This window comes from Corvus hawaiiensis, chromosome 6 (genome assembly GCF_020740725.1).
Source record: "Corvus hawaiiensis isolate bCorHaw1 chromosome 6, bCorHaw1.pri.cur, whole genome shotgun sequence".
Classification (NCBI taxonomy): Eukaryota; Metazoa; Chordata; class Aves; order Passeriformes; family Corvidae; genus Corvus; species Corvus hawaiiensis.
In genome coordinates this window covers 27,316,542-27,339,780 of record NC_063218.1, presented here as the reverse complement: position 1 = coordinate 27,339,780, position 23,239 = coordinate 27,316,542, and the positions used below count along the sequence as shown (strand labels likewise).

The following is a 23,239-nucleotide window of genomic DNA, read 5'->3' as shown; positions in this document are numbered from 1 at the left end:
GGTTTTATTCTTACAGTAAAGGAGTTTTCTGCACCATGTCCTGTTTCCAGGGTGCCTACTATTACTATTTCCTTTACAGATTTTCTGCAACAAACATCACCTCTGCTTCCATTATGCTCTAGCCCATAAGAGTATCTTGAATATCCTTATTATCGCAGGGCAGCAATTTACTTTACATCAGGATATTACCTGCTGTAGGTTACAGGTAAAGCTACAGGGCAATCTAGAGATGTAGTAATCCAGGCAGCTGTTGAATTTTCTTATTTTCAGATGTAAAGGAGTTATATTATTTTGTCTTGATCCTCCTAGAAACTTCAGTCTGTGAGTAACTGATACAAGATTTTAAAATCAGGTGAGTTTTTCCCCCCATGTTTCTATTTATGGGCCATATTCTATCCAGAGAGTAAGGTATTTTTTTCCACTGAAAAACGTCCTTAGGGTACACTACTTGCTTCTGTTTAGCCTTTCAGTTTTTACATTTTTACTGATGCCTATGAAAAGATAAAAAATGGTGCATTCATAACAAACAAAAAAACAAAAAAAAGAAAAATCAGAGGAGGTTTTAGCAGACAGTCTACGCTGGTGGATATTCCTCTTGTAAACAAAAAGCCAGTGATTTTAAAACAAATCCTTCCCCAGTCAGATGCGTGGTACTTACACAGGATTAACAAGCAGTTAAGCAAGAAATCCCAGGTGAGCAAAGGTTATAAAACAAACCCTTTTACGGTGTCAGAAAACAGCCCAAAGAGTGCAGTGCTTCAGTTCAAGAAGGCTGTCGTGACTTGAACAGGTCACCTGTCTGGGTTACATATTCTGGGCACTGAAGATGCCTTCTAGTATAAGGACTTGGAAAAATGCAAAGATACCCTAAAGGTTCTTTTTAGTTTTTGGTCCTCCTGAGCTGTGAGTTCCTGTGTTTGTCTTGAGGACAGATAACTCATCACCATACAGCTCCATGAAGGCAGAAAGAGAATGGTACTGGGTGGTATTATTGTAGTTGTTCAGATGTGCCTAAAGTGCTATCTTTTGAATACTAGCTTATCTCACACTGTACTTCTATTAATTTTCAATCTTTTCTTTTAAAAAAGCAACCACCCTTCACCCTGCACTTGCATAAATCCTGCACAAGTCACTTCTGTAGATGTAGGTGTATGCTAAATATGAGGAGCAGAAGTAAAAGATCGCAAACTCCGAACAGCTTCTCACCAGACCATATCTCTGTCATGGTGTGGATTTTGTTTCTGTGAGCAACCTGGGAAAAAATCTAGGCCGGACTGCTTGAAAACAACCTGACGAGTGTCAGTGAAATCTTTTAAAGGAGCAAGAGATTCTTTGGAAGGCACATATGTGGAGAGATAGGCTACAGCTGCAGTTTTGGGAAAGGTGGTATGTCAGGATTTTTATTTTTCCTTGCTATGGACCAATAAATATTCTTTCCTTAAGATCTTGTGAAATGTGCAATTCTTCCCCTAGCAGCATGCTCCTAATTAGGCTTGTCATCTGATAATATGAAGTTTCTCAGTCACATTCACACCTTTCATGAGTTATTAAAAGATGCTTCCAGACTGCCTTGTCCGCCTGTGTTTAAAAAGTATTCTTTCATTTTATCTGTTTCTCAGAAAATCCTGAGCTTTTTTTTGTCCCCATGGAAAGCTTGATAAGTGGTATAAACAGAGAAATTACTGGTTCAGTCCACACTTATAACCCAAAAGTATAAAGAAAGGTTTCTTAGTGTCAGATTCTAGCTTTGGAGAATTTGATTAAATAGTAGTGGCTATCTCTGGTCTTAAAACGACATTTTAAATGTGTATTTTTCACCCTCCAATTTTCCCGTTTGGTGGAAGGCTTGGTAATACTTATTCACAAATCATGCAGAGCTGTGGCAGGTACAAGCATGGTTGAACATAACATTAAGGGGGTTTTGAAAAAAAATTTATCTGCTTTTTTGAAAAGGTTAATAGCAAAACTATCCAGCATGTAACAGCATTATCAAGAACCAGAAAAGGAGCAGGGCAGTATTGCTCAAGTTCAATATGTAACTTCTAAGGGCCTCCTACCCTGTAGAATTAATAACATCAAATTAAACTCCAGCTACATAGAGGAATAACATGTATTTGATGTAGTCCAACATATTAAACAAGGACCTTTTTAAAACAAAAAAACCCCCCAAACATCCAAAACAAAACCAACATGACCTAAAGCTATAATTTAAACATGACCTCACATTCCTTCCCCTAGCTCAAATACCTCTTTCTTCTGACACTTATGGCTTTGCATTTAGCCAATTATTTTTTCTGCCTTGGAATAAGAGATGATGACTTCACACCACGTACAGAAAGTCTTAGTAGAGAAATAGTTAGAGTCATCTTGCAGGAAAATGTACTAAGCATAAGGTGGACTAAAAAAAATCATGCTGCAATCTAGTTCTTTTTGTTTAAGATATCAATTTTACCTTGGGAATGAGATACAAATCTTCAGTCTCCTATATCAGTTGTTCAAACCTTCAGCTGGGGAGCAGTTCTTGTGCAATGTATAGTTCAGTGTGTATTTAATTATTGCAGCCAGGTGAAAGAGTTTAAAAGATGAGTTCACACTGCAAGCCCAGTAACTTAGAGGATAAACTATTTCTTGGGAAGCTGGGTATTTGGCTTCAAATCCCTTCTCCGCTATGGGAATTTATATCTGTCTCACTTCCCAGGAAAGTAGCTTTAATCACATTTTCCAAACTCAAGCTTTGATTAAAAGAGCCCACTCTTCAGTCTCTGAAAGTGACATATTTTGACCACATCCACTGGAGCAGGTACTTATGGAGGACATTGGGGACTTTATGCATCCTGTTGGGGTCTTAGTATGAGACAACCAGTGAGTGTTGAACAGATTTAGGTGGCTGAATACATGCTCCAGAATGGGACTGTAGTTCCTCAGAGATGTTACAGGATGCCAGGGATTTCACACTTGTCTGAGTTAGTTTTGGCCATGCAAATTAGCAGCTAGATGTTAGAATTGGACACCTGAATAAATATCCAGCTCTAAACTCATGTAAGCAAAGTACTTTGCTCTGAATCTCATGAACTTCCTAGGGATTTGAAATAGCTTTGGATGATGTTAATGACTGTGTGGCCTTCCTATAATTTTGAAGTCTCAGGCAATCTACAAACTACTCATCAAAATGCTATTGCACAAGTACGGTAGTCTCATTTTATTATTCTATTGATGTCTACTTTCTTGTCTATTTAGGTGACAGCTAACCACTTCTTATTTCTGCCTGGGGATGCAAACTCTTGTAAGAACATAATATTCATAATTTGCTATCAGTATTAAAGTAAGATTGTGTTGATATTTCATCTAGTACTACAGCATGACAATTAGAATGTATTAACTTCCCTAAACTTACTGGTGATTCTGTGTTTTGGTTTTGCTTCTGCACTTTACATCCAATGTATTAATGTGTGAGCATTTAAATATGCACTGGCACATTTATCCTGAGCATTTTAATGTAGAGCTAGGTGGACTGATAATCAAAAGTTGAAAGGAAACTCTCAAAGCAGCAGGAGGTTAAAATAAAAACTGGAAAGCAACAATATTGTATAAATATTTAGATCTGATTTTGCCACAATAGAAGTTCCTGAAATAACTGCATAAGCAGTGTTTTGTAGGTAAGAAGACAATCCTCTGTCTGCTTTAAAAAAAACCCAAAACCAAAAACCCACCAACTGTCCTCTCCACCATTCCTTTGCTTATGAGTTTACGTTGTATTTCAACATAAATTTTAAGGCTTTGAGTTGACATGAGTGTTGAGATGAGCCACAAGAACAATGTATGAGTGGTGGAATTGGTAGTTGACACAATTTGCTTGTGAATATGAGTTTAATCTGTCCTCTTCTTTTCTAATATAACACATAATATTAGTCGTAAAGTAACTGTTAAGAAATTTTTTTTGTTTTTTCCCATTCTTGTTTATGGTGCACAATGCCAGTGAACTTTTGAATGAAAGTTAAACTGTTTCTCATTACTACCTTTGCTTGCTTTACTCAGATTGTAGTAAGTCTGCATACATTCTTTGAAACAAAATAATGCGGGCGAGGGAAGGCAGTGATTTATATGTTTGAAGCCTTAAGGGCAATTTTTAGTTAAACATAGTAAAAGTGGTTGTATTGTGCTAAAGAGGTATAATACATCATGAACTTTAAAATGTGCAAAGGAGGTGATAAAGAGAACTTGTGGTAATGGCCCATAACATAATGATCTAATAAAAGTGATAACTGAACAGCTGACACCTGTAGTTACAAAGAACCTCTGAAGAAAATGATACTAAATCTGTAGAAAAATCTGAGCAAATCTGATATGACTCTTCAAAGTAGTGCGGTAAAACGACAAGTTTAGGGTTTTGTTAGCAGAGTCTGCAGTAGGCATGCAGTCTCAACTACCAGGGCCTGCATAGCTGGAAGTGTGGAGGAGTTAGGGAGGCCTCTGGAGTTAGGGGAGCAGGGTATAGGGTAGTACTAGGGTCACATAGCCCGTAACATTGTAGCTTGGGGTTTCACTTTATACACAGTAAGGCCAGACTGCAAATAACACACAGTGCCCATGTCAGGCCACATTTGTATGGCATGTCACGTACACAAATGATTAATTTTTCCTTATTTGGATGGGGGAAGAGTTTTGTGAAGTGCAGTGTAACAATACTTGATTGTTCTGTCTGGAATAGAGGAGAAATTTCCCCCCTTGTTGTTTCTGTGTCCTAGAGGAAACGCTGGAGCAGTGTTTCCAGTAGGTGAGCAGCTGTGGTCAGCTGTCCCCTCAACCTGCCCACTGCCCTCTGTCTCCTTCCCTCTTAAAAGGACCTTGGACATGGGGGCACAGACTTTGTCACACAAGCAAGTGTCAGCATAGTTGCCAAGGGTCCTTTGGGCATAAAGATCAGTTCTCAAGATTGTGAGGAATGTGTGTACAGCCATCTGTGTCACTGGCAAAAGTTCAATTACATGGTAGCACACATGTCTGCACACCCAGGTATGTGGCAGGGATGCCTGGGGGAGGTGAGGCTGCGGCTCACTTCCCTCTGGAGGGTGAGCAGCTCTGCTGTGAACAGCTACTGGCAATATGAGATGCAAAACTTAGGGGCTTGGAATGCAAAATACAACAGGACTATTTATGCCTACTGCAAACAGTTAGCCATTGACAGCTCCATATTTCATATTATACAAACAAAAGCTGTGGTAATGGCAGCTGATATAGATTCTTACTGTTTAGTCATGCCAGCCTTCTCTTGCATGGCGTCAGCTCAGATCCTGTAGAGATTGCATGTACTTTTTCCCCAAGAGAGGGTCATGTTTTTTTCGAGGCTGTGAGTCATGCTTTGCTATTCTTTTACTCTGAAGCTTAACAGAAAAGATCTGATGTGCAGTTTGTGGACTGTGTGAGGCTATAAATCCCTCATTCTGAAAAGGGTTAGTCTCAGTCTATAATATATGTGACGGTTGTGGTTTGACAACAATCACATGGCATGTCACAGCAGTTTTACAGGAATTGCAGACAGGCTTGCTGTTCATAGAACCATATTTATATAAACAATTCTGCAGCTCTTCAAAGATGGAGCAGTTCTGTGGTTCAGTGAATTTTCAATTGCTTACATGTCAAATAAAAAAAGAATCTATTAGAATGAAACCTTGAGTAATAGACACTGAAGCTATATACAAGATTGCTGTAATTACAGAATATATTGCAGTATGTTTGAAACAGTTATGAATGTAAGTACAGAACATTCAGATTCTGCTTGGGTATATTATGAATTAAACAGAATAATTGCATGAAATAGGTGAAAAGAAATGAAAGAAGAGGTCTATTTTCCTCCTTCTGTCAGGCTGTGTTTTCAAGGGTTGCAACATACAGACTAACTATTCCTGACTCTCTGACTATGCCCTTTTGGAAGTAGATCTATTACTTGTCACTTGTAATAAACACCTCTTTTTGAAACTTATTTTCAGTGTCAGAAACTTCTATTACTAGTAGACTGAATCAAACCAGCATGATGTATTGGGTAATACAATTTAAAAGAAGGCACCCAGAATAGGCTTGCTGCTTTATCAGTCATGTTACTTCAGCTCTACTTCAGGAAACATTTATTGAAAGATTGTCCTGAAGATGATGCTTTCATGTCTATTTTCTGAAATTCTGGAAAAAGGTTAGTGGCTGAAAGTTTATTGGAATAATTTATTTAATGGATTCAAGAAAAATCCTTAATCCAAATTTGTTGGTTTTTTTTTTAATTGGTCACACTGAATTTTCTGTAGAAATATAGAAAGATACAGAATAAGAAAAAATAACCTCCATAAACATTAAAAAGTGTTTTCAATGTAAAGCCTCTTTAACTTCAGTCTCTTTTTTCCTTCAAAACTGCTTTGAAATAAAATTTTCTCTTTGCCACATCAGAAAATTTATCAGAAATGCTAACTCATGGTAAAACTCATTATTGACAAATCAGCATGTTTTTACGAATGAATCTCTTCATTTGGTGGCAGGAGACAGGTTATAGTAGTAAAATAATGTTAGATATTCAGAACGGTAAAGACAATAAACCAAGAATTCTTAACAGCATGATCAGAAGGAGTCAGACCCTTGTTTTCCTGGTCATTCAGCATTCTTTACTGTAGTGTTGTGAAATACAGTATGGCCTAAGGGTCTGAATTCTGACTGCAGAAATCCTCATATATGTTTCAGCAGCCTTTCTGACATTTGAATTTCCTGAGCAGTCTAGCTTTTAAAGTTGTTGGATTTTTGTATATGTTTGGGCCAAGTAACTTTCATTTGGCTAACTGTTATCTTTCTTTCTTGATGAGCAACAGGCAGAGAATCCACCCTTTATTTTTTTTCCTCAGTTATTGGATTATCATGATTAATTGCCCCTGTTGCTGGAGACTTTTCTCATAATTTGAAATTGTCAGGCTTCAAATTTCATACCTGAGTTTTCCTCTGTTTTTAAGCATCTCTCTTTTTATTTCAATGACTTTTGGCACATACATTCCAGTTTTTCAACTTTTTTTTTTTTAGAATGGTATCCCACACCTCCACACAGCATTCCATTCCCACTAATACTTATATTCAGGGGCAGCACTAGTTTTTTCCTACTGTTCCCAGGATTCTCCCATATGTTACGTATTGATTGCATTCCTTGATCATTGGTGTCCAACTCTACATTTGTTTAGATTAAAATGCATTTTATTCATTGTTCTAGTTTTCAAGAAAGCATGACCTTAGCCACCAGTGGGACTCTTCTGAAAAGCAGGGGGGCTTCTTGCTGTAGCTGGATGGATCATTCTTTAGCTTTCCACCAGTCTGTCTATCTGCAAGAATTATGAGCAGTGTTTTAATATTTGCCTCCAGATCACTGGTGTAAATGTCAAATAGCATTGGGCCTTGCTAATCCCTATGGGATCTCACTCAAAACAGCCTTGTTTGATTCCCCACCAAACGCTTCTTCCCACGATCCCTTAGCTAGCCAGCCACACCTTTGTTCCTTTTGGTGTATGCTTTATTTCTATTGAAAAAACACTCCATGTTTCATTAGTGTTTACATCTCCTTACTGTAAGCATGACTTTGGGGTTAACAGGCCCTCACTCTTGCCAAAGGAAACCCTGCCTATGTGCCTGAATAGAAGCAATCAGCACAAGAAGTGGATAGGTTTTTATGGGGAAACTCACATTATTTCAAGTTGTTTCTTCTCTCCTCACAGGAGAAGTGCATTTCCTGCCTCCAGGCCCGTTTCAGTTGTGTCTGTTAAAGATGAGTAGACTTGTTCAACCAGAAAGAGATTCAGGGCAGCAGAGGGATGGCAAAGACTGTCGCTGCATACTACTCTAAATTTAGAGTTGCTCTTTCAATTAACTTTTTAAATTAATGTTCAATACTGTCCTCTATCTCTGTTCTGGTAGGCAAGAAGATGGTTTCTATTCTCACTAAAACTGTTTGGTAACAAGATAAAACAGGGTCATTAGTGTTACAGAAGAGAATACCAATTGCTATCATGCTATGTTAATCCAAAAGGATGCTTTCAAAAACAAAGATGTTTGAAACAAACATGCATTAGAACTCCCACAAGGACCAATAACAAATGCCAGAGTACACCTCTTGCTTTGCCACTGTTATATTGTCCTCGTTGTGAATATCTATTTATATTTTTAAAATGAACTTTCCATAAAGTTCGTAATGCAGATACTGTTCATGGAGATACTTTTACACACTAACAACATTGTACTAGTTCATTATATATTTCTATTTCATCTGTATGTTTCTGTTACATAGTGGTGCATAAACTATCTAAGTAAATTTTTCCAGATTTCAGAATATTCAGAGAGAATATTTGCTCAAATAAACCTGCATTTCTTGGCATTTAGAACTACTTTTTGATCTATGGGATGACAGTTTCTTACTGATAAAGTAGTAAGTTGAAAATTGGGGTGCTTTTGTAGGGTAACTACTCAGCTGCTTTCAGTTAAGGTTATTTCATGAATGAACAGTCAGTGCACTTCTGGTGAGCTGTGCAAGGCTTGATGCTGGCATACGCGCAACTCATACTTGGTGTGAGAAGGGAAATATATTTCTAACACAGATTGTAAAGGTCTGGTGAAGTGGGATTCTCCCCAGGACTAGAGTTGCACCATCCTAGAATATTCTGCCTGGCCTATGGCTTGAAGATCACAGTTTTCCTGTAGCTCCTATGTCATAGCTGATATCCTAGATATTGAAAAGGTATGGCCTGGGTGATGGTGTTTGAACAAATGAGTTGAATTCTCCCATATCTAGTGGGTAGATACTGGTAGGGAAAATGATTGCCATTTAAGAATTACTGGGTATGAGATTGTTTTGTAGATAAGTTTAAAAAGAACCTAACCTAATTTTAAGAATGAGAAGTTAATTCAATTAGAAAGGAGGTATCACAAGAGAAGGGGTAGAAAGCTGTTTAGTCATAGAAGTTTAATGAGACTGCAGACTAATCAAATTGTTGATGCCACTGTTGCCTAAGCTTGCATGAAATCACATGGAGAATTTTCGAAATAATTACAAACAAACAAAGTTTAAACTACATCTGTGGCTACAAAAAGTTTATCAAACAAAAACCTCTTTTTGAAGTGAATATTAGGGCTGCTTCTGAAACTCACTCATGTTTTAACTTGTTTTTTATGCTGGCATGACTGAACTTTTTTCCAGTTATTTATTGTCTTACTCTTACAGACCTTCCCTTTACTTAGTAAGCAACTGCTTAGAATCATTTTGCATTGCAGAGTTACTGAATAGCAGACTATAATATTTTTTTAATTATGTACATTTTTATGGCCTGTATCAAGGGATGTTAAAAAAACTAGCATGTGATATCATTATTCACCTGCATTTTAGTATCAAGTATGATCCTCTGTCAAGGAGGAGATCATAACACTATTACGTGTACTCTTCAAAGGAGCAAAGAAAGATAAACATGCAGGATCACGGAATAGCTGAAAATGACAGAGTGGTGAACATAAGTGAATTACAGTATCAAGCAAATCTAGAAATGACTTTGCAGTTCTGGCACTTTCTTGGGACTACAGAAAAGGAAACACCTAAATTTGCTTGTAACAGACTTGAAAAAAGCCTCTGTGCTGTGTAAGTCTTGTATATTTACAGTGGCTATTACTTTGCTTTTCCCTTCCCTTTATTGTAAGTTATTGTTTGCAACCTTTAATGCCTAAAATTCCCAGGTATCAATCTGGCTCCATTTTGTTGCCTCTGGTGTATACTGCAAAGAGTTATTGGCCTGAGGAATTTGCTCATCAAAGAATGAAAACAGAGATATAGGGAGGTGATTTACTTATTCAACAAATGCAGGATGAGCAGTAGAGCAAAGGTGTCAGACATGGTTTGTTTCTCATCTACATGATAGAGAACGTGAGCCCTCAGCACTAGAGCAGGAAATTATTTTCCATGCAACTCTCTTCCTATGATACGTTCCATATCATAACAGGATTTTGTTCCTCCTAAAAATGTTTTACAGTGAATTGAAGAACAAGCTTGGGAAGGACAATTACCTTATTACATTGTCCTATATAAATTACTATTCTAAGCTCAGAGGAGATTTTAAGCTGTCATAGTTTTCATTCCACAAAGAAGTATTTGTAATCCTTGCAAAATCAATTCTTCTCAACATAAAAGACCAACAGATCCACTCGTCCATGGTTCTGTTTCCCTTTTACTTTGCAAAATAACTTTCAGACAGAAGCATCTGTTTCTGTTTAAAACACTTAAGGGATGTAGTTACCAGTTAAAAGAGTGATGCAGAAAATATCCATGTCATCTTAACTGGGTCAGAGTTTGGCAACTGCAGAGGAAATTACCTTCCCAGCAAACTGTTTGCCTCTCCCTCCCTCCCTCTTATCTTTTCACAGATTTCAAGATTTTTCCAGAAAAAACATTATCATTTATGGCAGGGTCTATAAATAGCATTTAGTTCCACAGCTGCTGGGAACACAGACATTTCTAGCATTTTCCACTGTTTCTCCTTATAGCTTTCTGACAGCTGGAATATCCCAGTCCATCATTTTCAGTCACTAGGCTCTAGAATGACTGAAGGTCATCATACCCTTTTCCGAGTTTATGAGCTAGACCACTTTTATTTTTTAATATGTTTTTGCAGATTGTTTCCTTACTACTCCTTTGATCAAGCAGCTAACCAATGTTTGATGTCTTGTTTTTTTTCTACTTGAAGGGAACATAGTCCTAAACCTGAAATTACTGACTTGAAGCCATTTTTATCAGAACAGACCTAAATAGAATCACAGAATCATAAAATAGCCTGAGTTAGAAGGGACAACTATAGGTCATCTAGTTCCAACCCATGGGCAGGGACATCTTCTACTAGATCAGGTTGCACAGAGCCCACCCAACCTGGCCTTGAACACTTCCAGGGATGGGGCATCCACAGCTTCTCTGGCAACCTGTTCCAGCGGCTCACCACCCTCACAGTAAAGAATTTCTTCCTAATGTCTGGTTTAACCTGTTCTCTTTCAGTTTAAAGCCATTTCCTTTTGTATCACTACACAGCCTTGTAAAAAGTCCCTCTCCATTTTGTAGCTCCCCTCACATACTGGAAGGCTGCAATTAGGTCATGCTGATGCCATCTCTTCTTCCCGCTGAATAACCCAAATTCTCTCAGCCTTTTCTCATAGAAGAGGTGCTCCACCCCTCTCATCATCTTACTGGCCCTCCTCTGGACTCACTCCAGCAGTGTCCTTCCTGTGCTGGGACCCCAGAGCTGGATGCAGCACTGCAGGCAGGTCTCACCAGAGCAGAGCAGAGCAGAGCAGCAGAAGAGACACAAATGTTTTTCATCGGTTGTCTTTTTCCTTCTTAAACCTGTCAGACTACTTTTGTACCATGTAGGAGAGATATTTTAGTATTATTCAGAAAAAATACGTTCCAATCAGTGTTAAATGTTAGTTGTATTTTAATCACTAATTTTGACCATTATATTTGCATATTATAGTGGCAATACATTAATATATATATTATATAATTTATGTTTAGGTGGGATCTTGCACTAACTTGTTGAAATGTAGTTATGGTGTGTTTTTGAGTCATATTACTATTTCTTTGAATTCTTGTCTCTATGTCTCAGAAGTGTAAATGTCCAGGAGAAAAGAAAGAAAAAAGTAGATCCAAAGAAATTCTACTCTCCATGGATTGGTTAAATGATGGGACAACTGAAATGTGCAAATCCAATGGTATTTAACAGCAAAATTTTCTTTTACTGCTTTGGTTTAATCTAAGTCTGTTTCTACAGACTTTTACTGTACCTGCAATGAACTGAAGTGACCCACTGGCATCGAAGAGGTATAGAAATAGGTACTGGTGTAATAATTTATAAAGTCTTTGAATAAGTAAAAGTGCACTTCTGTACTGTTAGATTTGAAGAAACAGTGGATACTTCAGCAGAAGAAAAGATAAGATAAGGCCTTTAATTCTAAGACTAAGCCATTTCATATGCCCTACGGCTGGTCAGAACTAATTTCAAGTTAGTAATCACGTGTGTGCATATCATGAAAGTAGAATAACACATGTAAATTGGAATTTAACAGATGGTTAAACAGAGCAGAGAGTGTGTCATTAGATATTTTTGACAAAACACATTCTTTCAAAATTAAATTTGAACACATATTGCATTTTTTACCTGCTAAATTAGGTTTCTGAGGACCTATCCCTGACTAGAGTTTACAAAGCTGAAAGGACAGGAATGTGTCTTATATCTTGTCCTAATAAGAATAGTCACACATATTGTGCAATTCAGAATTCTGTGATGGTTTTTCTCCATTCCCTTGTTCCACATGAAGAACAATCAAGCAGAATATTGTTTTTCCTCTATTTTCTGTGCAACTGAAAAATTTACTGAATACTTGACCTCTTGCCACACACAAATAAATCACATTTGCCAAATGTGAAGCCTCATGCCTGGAGGAAAACCACTTCTTTGTATTTGGAAAGAAAAAGTGGTGATGGTAGTTCCTCCTCCATTCACAAATCGTTGCAGGTATCTTAAAGCAAGTGCTCTAATTCCTGCTACTTTTAGGAACTGGCATCCACTGTGAAAGAAAACACCTTTAACAGAACTTTATGAGGTGTTTTGAGTGGAGCTTGCTCAGTTGTTCCAGTTCAATTCTACTTTTTGTAAACTTCTTTTAATGCAGTTGTTGGAATTGAGGTCTGAGCAATCCCAAGTGATTATCCTGAAGGTTCAGGTAACTCTAGGTTCCATAAAATCATGTTCATTTTTCCATCTCTCTGAAAAAAACCTTGAGTTTTTGGGCAAAAAGTCAGTGTTTTAACGTATGCTGAAAACCCGTGTTCGTTATATTACTATAGTCATCACAGTTGCATGGTTTAGTGTACCACAGGATGGCAACAGCAAGTAACTAAACTGAAACTCTCCAAGATCTATTTCAGAATAGCCTTGAGAAAACAGTTTAACATGTTTTGAACTTTTTAGTGGGTTTTTATGCCTTTTATGCTCCTCCAAGTTCCTTGGTTTAGTTGAGGAGCAAATAAGTGTCATGGGAGAAATTCTATTTTGTGAACACTTCAAACCTAAAAAGCAGTGACATCTGGTGAGAGGAAGTCTCATGGAATTTCAATCCCAATTTCCAGACTAAAAGCTACATAGAGCATAAACAGATGCATGGTATTTTCAATACAGAATTTGCTATTTAAGGTTAGGAAAGCACATAGAGAACTACATGACCTTTTATAAATTAAATTATTTCATGCTTAAAAAAATTATAATTTAAATTGCATCTGAGATTGCAATCATTATCATATAACTGCATGTACAGTGCACACAGTTCTAAAATGACTGTGCATTATTTTTCTACTTTTTAGTATTTTTCCATACTAACTTTTTTTCTGGAAGAATAAAATATCATGCATGCACACAGTTCACAGCTGTATGTTTACACAGGTGTCTGAACAAATTTCGCCTATTCAACTTGCTTTTCCTGAGCAAAACTTTTAATATAAAAAATACCCCATAAATTGAAGATATATGATTGACTTGTAACAGTGTGTTCAAAAAAGTGATAGAAATGTATTTTTTAACTAGATGCTATTCCATCATCATAATAATTTTTTTATGCACAAAATTTGAAGGTCAAACTGAATAAGAAAATATAGAATAAAACTGTGAAGAATAATATGGGCAACAATTGCTATTACTTCTGGATAAGTGACTATTTCTCAATTCTGCCCATTTATATTCTTCCTTTTTCATGCACTTTGCACATGACTAGTAGTAGGCTGGAAAAGTTGCTGAATTGGAAATACCAGTAAATATATTTATACATACTGACTCGAAATTTAACCAAACAAAAATATCAGTTCATATAATTATTTTAGTTTTTCAGAAAGTGTTTAGATCCTACTGGTTTTGTAGGTGCTTGATCTAAAATGTAATTTGCATAACAAATTAATGGACCTCCTGTGGACTGTTTTATGGCATCTCTGTTAATTGATTCCTATTATTAACTTGTTCAGTACAATTTCGAAAATAATAAGAAAATTATGTGAGGTGTACAGGTTGACTAAAAGTGTACACCATATATATGTGGAGGACAGGGAGTTTGCAGCTCATTTCTTCATAAAATGTGCTGGTGCAAACATCACCGGCTGGTGGCAGCAGACAGGATGAGATCTGTCATTCTCGAGCTACTCTTACAAAGAGAGTGGTATCTTAAGATTGTATTTGGCTAGTATAATTATTTCTGGTCCTGGAAAATTTAATATAAAACCCCAGTCACATTTCTAGGTGAATCTTCTGTGCTTGAAAGCACTCAGAGAAGTCTCAGAATATGATGCTACATGTACTTTTCTATATCAGGAGAAAAAAAAATAAACCAAAAAGAACAATAATTTTCAATAGCTGTCTGTACATTCTCATTGTGCAGAAGGACATTGCGTAGCCCAGTCATAATGAGGCAGAAAACAAAGACAATGCTTTCTGAGTTACAGGGATTCAAGGATCAGAATCAGAAATATCCAAACTTATATCCAGCTTATTCTCACATAAAAGTAGCTTCTGTAGCCATAGACTGATGCCTTTCTCTTCTGTGCCTGCCCACAGATAACTATAAAAGTCAAGTTGCAACTGCCTGTGCAGGTGGTCAAGTTCTGTGATATCGGTTCTTATAGTGCAGTTTGGTCAGGACTCATTGTGCAATCTCATCTTTGAGATGGTCTTTTAGTATTGTAAGGTGATCTCTTCACCATCTTATCTGTTTGGTCTCACTAAGAAGTTTCTGTATTTGGGTGGCTCTTTGTCCCATTATCATAGAATAAGAGACAAAATCGTTGAGGAAGGCAGGAAGAAATAAAACAGTTATCCAGAGTAAGTAGAATTTCTGTTCAGGGTCCTTGTTCCCTGTAGTGAAACTCCAAGCCTTAAATCTATATCCTTTCCTTTCTGGAGTCCAACACTCATGCAGACAGAATTGATGCTTCAAGCCATATTTTCTAGAGTTCTTGGGTAATTTCTTAAGTACAGTCATAATATCTAGTCCACCTTATAAAGCCTTAGAACAGAGGCAGGTGCCTCCTTTGATAACAAGACACTGTGTACAAACAATGAAAGCAATCTTGTAATTTTATAGACGATAATGAATAGTACTGGCTTTTCCCTCCTGCACTTGCCTTTAGGAAGTAAAGATTTCTATCCTGCTTAAAAATGTGTAATTACAGGTATAGTTCATCTTTAAACCAAAATTTTTACTCAAATGAGTTTGCAGTTTGGGGGTTTGCATGAGTACCTTACTGCTTGGTCACATGGGACTTTGAGAAGTATGTCTTGCAAGATTAAAAGAGGAGTATTATTCTCCCAAAGAAGTTCTGATTGGCAGAAAGAGTGGACATGTTGTTTTTCATGAACAATGGCAAGTGGCTGAGATTTCTCCTTTGCTATAGCAAGGATGAATTGGAATGGTAGGAAATATGTCAATAGACCACTGGAGGTATATATGTGAAAACTCCTGCCTGTCCATTTCTTGGTTGACTATATTCTGTTCTTAGTGGTTTGCTCTGAAGTCTGGATATTTAGTCATGTGGATGCCGAATAAGAGAGTACCATCAGGCATGACACTGAATGTTTGTATTTTCCTAAGCCTCCATTCTGATGTTGCCCTCTTGCTGATTTTTTCCAGTAGTATTGTTTTTCTCCAATGTCTTCCTTGAGTCATTTTGTTGTTGTTGTCTGCAGTTTCAGATACACTCAGCCTCTTCAGTTCACTGGGGCAAAGTGCCTCCAGTAATATGCCAGTCTGCCTTGGCACACCATGACAGTGCCGTGCCTAAATGTGCTTAAGGTGGTGCAAGCTGTAACGTTGATATAGATGAACTGATGGAGTAAGTGCAGTGCAGTGATACACTACTTCATGCTGATCAGCAGCGGTCTTAGTTCTTAACCTGCTGGAAACTTTCTTTCTAGAACTGACAGAATAATAATAAATCCCCTTTTATTCCTGACTGCATATTTTCCTTTTTTTTTTTTTTTTTTTTTTTTTTTTTGTTTTTGTTTTGTTTTTTTTTTTTTTGTTTTCTCACAACAGCTAAGATCTGTTTAAAATTCAGTTTCCTATTACTCTGATTACTGGCTTTTTCAGTCTATTTCCTAGCATCTGTTTTTCTTGCACCCATATTTAAGCTTCTTGTTTTCTTGTCGCTCCTGCTGATCTTTCATTCCTTTTATCCTCCATTCTGTAGTCCTTGGACTTTTGCTTTATCTGCTTCTTTTCACAGCACTGGTGAAATGCTTAGCTCACAGAATACAAAAGTCACATCAAAACCAGGTTTGTGTTCCTTTATCCCCAGTCCTTCAAATGATTATTCATGCGTTCTTCAATGACTGAGCTTCCTTGGAAGATTTTGTGCAAGAATCTATAGTTTTCCTATGAAACATTTCAGTCACTTCCATAGCATCTTCAAGACAATATATATCCAGATTGGAAAAAAAGCTTATCAGAAGTACTTTTTTTTCATGAGTGTAGTCAGACTGCAAGGGTTTGGGCTTGCCCTTAACACTATAAATAGCTTAAGTGTTGATATGGGCTACATAAAGGGGATAAAGAGCCAGGCCTGCTTGCTAGCCTCTTCCTTCCTTCTATCCTTCTTTTCCTCCTTGTTTCTGTCTCGCTCTTTTTCTCTCCTTCTCTTTTCTTTCTTTGTTTGTTCTTTCAGTCATTCCGTTATTCATTCATTTTTTCTTTTGTTCATTCTTCTTGTTGATCTTTCTTTCTTTCTTTCTTTCTTTCTTTCTTTCTTTCTTTCTTTCTTTCTTTCTTTCTTCTTCCTTCCTTCCTTCCTTCCTTCCTTCCTTCCTTCCTTCCTTCCTTCCTTCCTTCCTTCCTTCCATCATTCTTTCTTTCTATCATTCTGTCATTCTTCCATTGTAAAATATTGTTCTAGGTGAACAAAGATGCTTCCTTTTTTTTTCCTCAGGGACTGTGCTTTGAGTAATATGTGTCAGCACTATACTTTCTCTCTGGAACATGTATAATATCTAAGATTTGTACAGAGCTACTGCAAGCATCAGTGTTACTTCTGAACTATTAATATTATAAATATTATGTCAACACCTTTTACCTAGTTAAAGTTTTGAAGAAATAATTTTGTACCATGAATTTTCAGAACCATCAAAACTTTTACTCCTCTTCTAGCTTAACTTAATTTTGGTGTACCTGATCAAATTTATGGCAAAAGAAAGCAGTGTTATGTATGAGAATTACTTAAAAGGGTAAAAACATTTGTGCCTTAATTTTATGTGTTCAGTTGAAGAACCCCTTAAAGCCTGCTTTCTTATTTGTTTCATTTTATTTACTTCCATGAAATTGATCTTAGTTAAATGGTAATTAAAGAGAAATCAGAATCAGAGTTACTTATCTCAGGAGATGCAGTCTGTAACAGTGTTGGTGAAGAGTAAATATTATGTACTTGTGTACTCATAAAAGTGTATGAGAAGAAAATTTGAGAGCATTTGTTACTGAAAATTTTCTTGGCCACTATCAGTGTTGTTGAAACTGATTTTGAATTTAAGAACAAAGTTCTGCAATGCCAATATTTTTAAATTTGGCTAGAGTTCAGATGCAAAATGAAGTTAGAAACATGCTTGAATACTGTTTAGAGATGCTTTTGATACTGTTGATCATAGTTTTCTTTCAACAACCCCAGGTGGTGCTTAAGGCTGGGGGCAGAGTGGCTGGAAAGCTGCCCAGCAGAAAAGGACGTGGGGGTGCTGGTTGGAGCAGCTGAACATGAGCCAGTGTGTGCCCAGGTGGCCAAGAAGGCCAGTGGCATCCAAGCCTCTATAAGAAATAATGTGTCCAGCAGGACCAGGACAGTGATTGTCCCCCTGTACTGGACACTGGTGAGGCCACACCTCGAATCCTGTGTTCAGTTCTGGGCCCCTCACAACAGGAAAGACATTGAGGTGCTGGTGTGTGTCCAGAGCGGGGCAGTGGGGCTGCTGAAGGGTCCAGAGCACAAGTCTGATGAGCAGCTGAGGGAGCTGGCATTGCTAAGCCTGGTGAAAAGGAGGTTCAGAGGGGACCTTATTGGTCTCTACAAATACCTGAAATGAGGTGGTTGTCAGTCTCTTCTCCCAGGTAACAAGTGACAGGATGAAAGGAAATGGTCTCAAGTTGCTCCAGGGAGGTTTAGATTAGATATTAGGAAAAAATCCTTCATGGAAAGGGTTGTCAACATTGCCACAGAAGTGGTGGAGTCACTCTCTCTGGAAGTGTTCAAAAAACCTGTGGATATGCCACTGGAGGATGTGATTTATTGGTGAACACAGTCAGGTTCTAGGTTTACAGTTGCACTTGATGGTATCAGAGGTCTTTCCCAGCCTTAATGATTCTATCATTCCATGATTCTAAAGCAACTCTATTCATTATCTTTGGTCATGGTGCCAATTGACTGATTACTCAACAGGACTGGATATCTATTTTTGGGAGACCAGTAAGTCCACATCTAGTGGCAGGATTTTATCCACATCGTGATTGAGGAGGAAAGAATTTGCAAAATAGTGAAGCCATGGTTCGTCCTTGTAGTACATCAAGTGTCTTATTTTAATGTATATTAAAAATTATTCCCCAAAATAAAGAAACCATTTTACAATGCACTATTACTGTGATAACTGAATGTCTGAAACAACTGAATGCACACATTTGATAGTGTATTATTGATACGAGACACTACCATAAACCAAAACAGTATAGCAGAACCTTTCATGAGCATGACTCAGTACAAAAAACCAGCTTGCACTCCAAAGAACTTAGTCTATTTCTGTGAATCCCCAAATTGAGAAAAAAGGCAATTACTATGGTGTTCTTCTAAAGAAGACCTGAGAAAATATTCTATTTCACAGCTAAATTATTTATAGTAAACTTTACATGATAGTGAGAATTTACAGGACCAGCTAGTCATAGAGTGTTTTGTCTCATATAACACGGAATACTGCTGTTCAGAAGGGCTCTCTGGTCTCAGCTGCATTGTGCGTCATTCCAAAAAGTAGGAGTTTCTTCAAAAGTCTGTCCTTATTATCATAAAATTGTGAAAATTTAGTGTAACAAAACTAGTTTCAGAAATGACAGAATGTCTTGTGGCTATTTTGACCTATTTTATCATTAGGATTGGGGCTGGGGCAATTTAAATGCCTCAAGTTTCACCGTTGGGTCTGACATGCTAATATTGTGCCCTGTAGAAGTCTGCAGGTAGATTGTTGTTGGTTTGGGGTTTTTTTAATAACGTTCATACTGACTGACAGAACATCCAGTATTGCAGTACCTGTAACGTATTTAAGGAAGAAGCTGAAATTATGGTCTTTCAGCTAGAGAAAGATGTGAGACTTGCACGGCAGGGAGACATTGGCTGTGGCTGACATACTTTGTCTAGTACATGTGAGGAAGTTCTTCTTATCTGACCTTTTATGAGGTCGTATTGCTCTTGATACAAGTAATTAATTTCTTATAATCAACTTCCATAATAAAAAGGAATAAGCTCATTTAGCCCCTGGAAATTTTTCCCTTAAACAATGTTAAGATTTCTCCTAAGTGATTAGCATTTATTTGCAATGAAACTAGAGTGTGAAATTGAAGTGAAACATTATTTTTATTTGCCCTAACTTTGAGCTAAGAGTTGCAGCAGTTTCTTTCATTCTGCTGTGATAGGAAAAATCCTGAAAATACTGATTTTGAGGTAACATCTGGGAAAAAGAACCGGACTGGTTGGAAATATTCATTGAAATTTGTTTGCATCAAAACACTGTGTTTTTTAACTGCCATTATTTGCTGGGTTTTTTTTTTAATTATTATTTTTTATTTTCTATTTTGGAGGAGAAAAGGAAGATTTTAAAAAAAAAAAGGTCAGAAAAAACCAAACTAAAATTACAACTGGCAGCAAGTGACAACCAAGAAAAATCTCACCTATTTTTTTCTGAAAAATTTTAAAAGCTATATAATTGATCTAAGAATTCAAAGAGGTTATTTATAGGAAATTTTCGGTATAGGATTTTCCTGTCTTGAATTTGTAAGCTCAGACCAGTGTTGCAGAATGAATTAACCTTCATGTAAAAATACCCTGTTCCCAGCCACCAGATAAATATATAATTACAGAAGCAAACTTGAACTTGGGTTCTGTGAGTGATAAGATATTTTCAGGTAGCTGAAACTAAATAAGGTGTTTTTTTATATTACTAGATGTTGAGTGTTTTCATAACATTGAAATGAGGAAGTTTCCTTTAATGCACAATTCAAATAAAATTTAGTGTTGCAAAACAAGTGGGCTTTCACATTTTGCAGCATCAGCTCCTAGAGAGCTACTTGTGTCTAAGCTAGCTGTGTCTAAAGAGAATTAAGAGCAATCCTGCTTGGAGCAAGAAAAGTTTATTACTGACCTCCTGCACCACTTACTTGGTGGAACGCTGGTACCCATGAGTGGATGAGAATTTCAAGAAAGTGACACATACAGATGTGAAAGGAAATGCAATGTTTGTTACTTTTTTCTTTTAGGGCATGGAAATAATCTGTTTGGTATTTTGATGGTGGATGACTTCTCAGAAGAATTTCTTAGTGACTAAGGTGTTTAAGATCATGGACGTACAAATGCATAGAAACAATTGTGGATCTTTCTGCTCTCCTACCTGCCTGGTTATGAGTCAGATTTGGTAGGCAGTCAAGGACCCTCTGGTGTATACACTCAAGTGAATAATCAGATCCTCTTTTGAAACAGAGTGTTCTCACTTATATCTCACTGTCTCTGTCTGTACTGAAAGACCATTTTAAATCCAGATTAGTATTCAGCCAAGCCTAATCTTCATTTTGCTATCTTCCAATTTAAAAGATGTTTCACACTATCTCTTTGGAGAAAAATTTTGGAACAAGACACCGCCTTCTTACTAGAATAGTTATTTTTCATCCTTCACCATCTGACTTTTGTAGCTGAAGGGAAAAACTATTTTATGTTTGCAAATGTTTTGCTCGCTCTTAGTCACTAGAATGACAAAAATGGCTTTATCCAGGGAAGCTAAAACAACCTGCCCAAAAACACAAATCAAAAAAACCAACAAAAACCCACTCACATGTATGCTGAAAAATCAGCATATAAAAGTTGCCACTATGTACGGCTGGCTTTCTGGAGTGAAAATTAGGACAACAAAAGCCTAAGGTGGTGTAGCTCAGTTAGCTAATGAAGGGTGCTGAAGTAATGATGAGTTAATATGAAACGGCTAATTTGTCTTTGTCAATTTTAATGCTAATCTCTTTGTACCACATCATCTCCCAGACACTGTTACTCACTGCAGGGCAAACCTGCACTGAGTTAGAAGGACCAGAAAACACAACTGCTCATCACAATATGTTTGACTCTCTGAATACTTTCCTCTGTCTGTATGAGTCTGGCACTACACAATTGTTTTCAATGGCTGTACATGTTGTAGTGTAGAATTTTTTTCTCATGTACCTCACAGCAGTTGTCTAATGGGATCATTTCCGGCTAGTCTCCCTGCTTTTTTATAACTGAGAACATAAAATTATATGAGCTGGGAGCATATAAATTTAATGCACTCTTTTGGGCAAGACTTCACTTTTTTGTTGATGGACTGGTTTTTTTTCATGCACATATCTTAATATTTGTCTGTACTAAGTTTAATCATATATGTTATTGCTCAATTTTTTTGCCTTGTGACATCTTTCATTTACTCAGCATTTCTATTTGTCCCAAGTATTTCAATACCTTCTGCTGACTTTTTTTTGCTTGATTTTTCGCCCATTTTTCAGGTCATTGATCAGTTTATTGAGAAGCACAGTGCTTAGCAGGGGTTTCTGTGAAACCCAGCTTGTGACCTGCATTTGTTCTTCATTCCACTGTTTATTGTTTCTGTTATTTGTCCATTCAAGGACCTTCCTTCTTATACCATGGCTATTTAGATTCATTTAGCCTTTGGCATTGGATCTTGTCAAAAGCATTTTGTTGGAAAACACCAATAATATGCTTTTCAAAAGCAGCAGGGGGTCTTCCTCTAAAAAATGGTGTTGCCTCATTCTGCTACAGTTTCTACTAGTTTTCATGATATAAACATCATGTGAAAGGATCTGCAGAGCCTTTCCTTACAATCTAATATCCTAAGAACCAAAAGAAGTTACATATGAAGACCATGCACACCACAACCATCAATTTGCCTATTTTACCAGTGGCTTCTTGCAGGTTGCCTGGGTGTCTAATGCCTAGACCTTATGGACTATTGGTTTGTTTCACAGTCTCTCCTGCTAGGCCATCAGTTTCAGACAGATCCTTTGCTAAATCCTCCAGTAGAATTTCCGCTTTCCCTGATTTGCCACAGTAATTTCCAATTTCTGGCTGAACACTTGCCTTTTAAATTCCACATTTTCCTTCACCTTGTATTAGAAAGAGAAACAGTAGATAGCAAAGAATATGTTGGGTCATTGCAGTGTCCTCTGATTTATTCACATAGACAGGAACTCGAACATCCATGGTTGGATTTCCACTGTTAAAAATTGATGGTCTGGCTTTGCTTCCATTAAAGCCTTGGGAGCAGACTTTTTAATGGACTTCAAATCAGTCACATTAAAAATTGTAATCATGATTCATGTTGGTGTTCAGGTTTAATATTGGAATTACTGTGCAAGCCTCTTTGGTCTATATCCTCAAGGAACTGAGGCACCATCTTATTCCCTATCAGATATACTTTCTAAGAATCTCACATATGAAATTGGAGGCCAAGCAGTCCTAAATGAAAAATTATCCAAATTGTTCAGAATTTTGAATGTAATAATAAGATAATTGCAAAGGAGTAATTATTGAAGGAATGATGTGAATAGAAAAACCTAAATTGGGTCCATTACAATTCAGGTCTTTCAAAGCTTTTTGAAATTTATTTCTTAAATCATATAGCAAATCAGCAGCAGGATCAGTGTAGCATGGATAGTGTTACTGTAATATTAAATTCAGTTTGCTCTATATGTTACTGACATGATATATTTCAGGTTTTTTGTGTACTGACATAGTTTATCTTTGCAGTTGATACAGTTAATTACATTTTCAAGGAAAAGTATAATGAGCTTTATAACTTGGCAGAGAATTCCTAAGACTACTGAAATGGAAAAGACATTATAATATAAGTTGCCTGTGTAAGACATTCATTTTCACTGTATCTAT

General features: G+C 37.0%; 1 protein-coding gene across 4 annotated transcripts in view; it reads left to right on the top strand.

The window, feature by feature from the left end:
- The window catches only part of AKAP6 (A-kinase anchoring protein 6), a 269,501-nt gene that overhangs the window by 24,048 nt on the left and 222,214 nt on the right, over nucleotides 1-23,239 (top strand). The gene's annotated exons all lie outside the window — the stretch shown is intronic.